This window comes from Belonocnema kinseyi, chromosome 7 (assembly GCF_010883055.1).
Source record: "Belonocnema kinseyi isolate 2016_QV_RU_SX_M_011 chromosome 7, B_treatae_v1, whole genome shotgun sequence".
Taxonomy (NCBI): Eukaryota; Metazoa; Arthropoda; class Insecta; order Hymenoptera; family Cynipidae; genus Belonocnema; species Belonocnema kinseyi.
The window spans coordinates 72,194,899-72,198,431 of NC_046663.1; positions in this window are offsets into that span (position 1 = coordinate 72,194,899).

Sequence of the window (3,533 nt, forward strand, 5' to 3'; positions counted from 1 at the left end):
GAACATCAATGATCGCACCAAACATAGTTGTAGTAAGTACGGTTCACAACAGAACGCGCAGGCAGTGATCCCAGATCTGAAACGAGATGTGGTCCAATACTATGGCAGGGCTATGTCCGTGCGAATATAGTAGGGACGCTGTAAATGACTGAGTTGTGCGCGCAACCCGTTTCTCCTCTTCTGAATTTGAAAACTTGAATGTGCACGATTGCCGGTCGGAGCATTTCGGCGATTCGGTTATATTATTTCATGTATAAAATATAAATTATATAAATATTAATACTATTATATATATAAATATATACGTATATTAATAATGATAATATTATAATTATGTTATATTATAATTGTCTTATTTATATTTTGATCCACATTTTAAAGAAATTGAAGAAATTGGCGATTTTGGAATTCATCTCGTTTGGATAAAAACTCAATTATTTGATTGAAAAATTTATTATTTTGTTGAAAATGTAACTATTTTGTGGAAATAGTCCTCTTTTCTATCAAAAGTTCAACTACTTTTTTAAAATTTTAATTTTTTTATTTGAAGGTTTATCTCTTTCGTTGAAAATACATCCTTGAAACTGACAATTAATCAATACCATTTTTGGTTATGAAATCATGTATTTTGTTGAAAGATCGTCTTTCTTCGTAGAAATTAATTTCTTTTATGGAAAATTTATACTTTTTGATCAAAAATTACATTTTTCGGTTGAATTATCAACTATAAATATTTTTTGATTGTAAAGTCGTTCTGTTGTAAATGCAGCTATATTGTTAAAAAATTAAATCATAATTTTTAGTTGGAAATACTCTTTTTGTTTTTAAAATTAAATAATTTTCTTGAAAGTTCATGTATTTTGTTGGAAATTGACCTTGTTTGGTAGAAATTTAATCTTTTTGGCTGAAAATGTATCATTTTTGTTCAAAAGTGCAATTGTTTGGTTAAAATATCAACTGTTCATCTTCTTGGGTTTAAAAGTCGATTATTTCACTAAAAGTTGAACTACTTTGTAAAAAAAACGTTTTTTAACAAGGTTTTTTATTTATGGTTGAAAATTTTAATATTTCGTTGAAAGTTTAACTCTTTCATTGAAAACTCATATTTTTCTCTTAAAAAATTCAACTTTTTGTAGATAATTCGTCTTTTTTACATTAAAGTCAAATAATTTCTTTAAAAATTCATATATTTTGTTTAAGATTTGTCTTTTTTTGTAGATCATCAATTTTCTTGGTCGAAAATTCATCTGATTGGTTGAAAATTTAACAACTTTGTTTTAAATTAATTTTTTCTGTTAAAAATTATTTATCTTTATCTGAAAATGTAACTATTATATGATTGATTAAAAATTAATCGTATATATTGGTTAAGTTGGAAAATCGTTTTTTTTTATAGAACATTAATCTTCTTGGTCAAAAATTCACCTTTTCTCTTGAAAATTTAACAATTTTGTTGAAAATTCATTTTTTTCTTGTTTTAATTCAATTTTGTAGCACAGTTTTTATCTGGAAATTGTACTATTCCATTTTTGGTTGAAACTTTATCCTGTACATTGTATTAGTTAAAACACCAATTATTTGATAGAAAATTAAACTTTTGGGTTGAAAATTGATTTCTTGTATTAATTAGATTTTTTCCTAAAATTAAAAAAACTGTAAAATACAAAAATTGCCTTAAAATCGTCCTAATTCCTTTTTTTTAATTTTTAAAATCTTTTCAAATACTCACTTTAAATTAATTTTTCAAACTAAAAAATCATTTTCAATTTTCTTAGCAATCACAACAATTTACAATTTTAACAATTCATGGCTTTCTATTTCGAACGACTCTGTTCAAATTTGTATAGTTTTCAATAGTTGTTTATAATGGCTTGTACCAGATCTTAATTATATTTTTTTTTCAAAAAATCTCTGATCCAATTCAGAAATACATACAATTGCTTTTAAAAATTTCCTGTTCCAATTCAAAATTCAGGATGAAATTAGAAAATTTTAAATTTTAAATCTGAAAATGATTTTTTGAGGTGGAAATCTTTTGAATTTTAAACTTTTAAAACTGAAGCTTGACAAGTTTTTAATTCAGAAATATTTCATTTAAACGCTCAAAAATTCATACGTATGAAGCACAAACTTTTAACACTTTTTAATTTTACAATTTTTTAAATTAAATTATTTTAAAATACGAAATTCCCCTTAAAAAATGTTTATGACTTTAACATTTTAGAGATTTTTGGTTAAAAAATTCAAATTACGCTATTATTTTTAAGGTTCAAAATGATAATAATTCAAAAAAATGTCATTTCGTAACATTAAAAATTGAACGATTAAATTATTTTTTTAAATTAAAACTTTTTAAAATAAAAATTACATTGTTTTTATTTTAAGTTGTTCCAGATTAATATTTTTGCATTGTTACTTAGAGATAAAAATTTTAGTTTGCCAAATGAAAATGTTAGAAATTAACTTACCATCAAAATAATTGAATTTTCAACTAAAAAAAAGAGAATAACAAATTTCCAACAAAATAATTACATCTTCAACTAAAATGATAAATCTTCAAAAAAAAGTTTGAATTTTTAATTCAAAACTGTTGAAATCATCCAAAAGATATTAATTTTATACAAGAGTCGACTTTTCAGTCAATAAGGATTTTTTTAAATTGTTGAAATTCAAAGCCAAAAAGATGATTTTTTTACAAAACAGTGTAAACTTATTGTTAAACGGAATAGTTAAGGAATTCTGGTTGAAAAATATAAACTTACTTTCAATGCTTTGAATTGAAGAATAAATAAATAAATTTTTTATTGTTAAAGACTGAATCATTTGGTCAAGAAAAATGGATTAATTACAATTCTTTTTTAATTGGAAACTTTTTAAATTATAAATTGAATTCGTTTATTTTAAGTCGCTTTATATTACTAATTTTTATATTTTTATTTATAAATCCAAACTCAAAAGTCTTATGTACGAATTGACAATTTTGAAAATCGAACTGTGTAACAAAACAGTTTCATTTTTAACTAAAAAAAACGAAGTTTCAACCAAATCCTTCAATTTTTAACGAAGGAGATTAATTTTCATTTAAAATTATGAATCTTCAACAAAAAAAGGCTTACATTTTTTATTAAAAACTGTTGAACTCATCCAAACCGAAAAATTTTTCACAAAACAGTTGAGTTTTCAGTCTTTAACTAAAATGATGAATCTTCAAAAAAAATCTAATTAACACAATAAATCAATTTTTAACCAAAAAGTTTACTTTTCAACAAAATAAATTAATTTTCTATCAAATAATTGGTGTTTTAACTAATACAATGTACAGGATAAAGTTTGAACCAGAAATGGAATAGTACAATTTCCAGATAAAAACTCTGCTAAAAAATTGAATTGAACAAGAAAAAAAAACAAATTTTCAACAAAATTGTTAAATATTCAAGGGAAAAGGTGAATTTTTGACCAAGAAGATTAATGTTCTATAAAAAAAACGATTTTCCAACTTAACCAATATATACGATTAATTTTTAATCAATCAT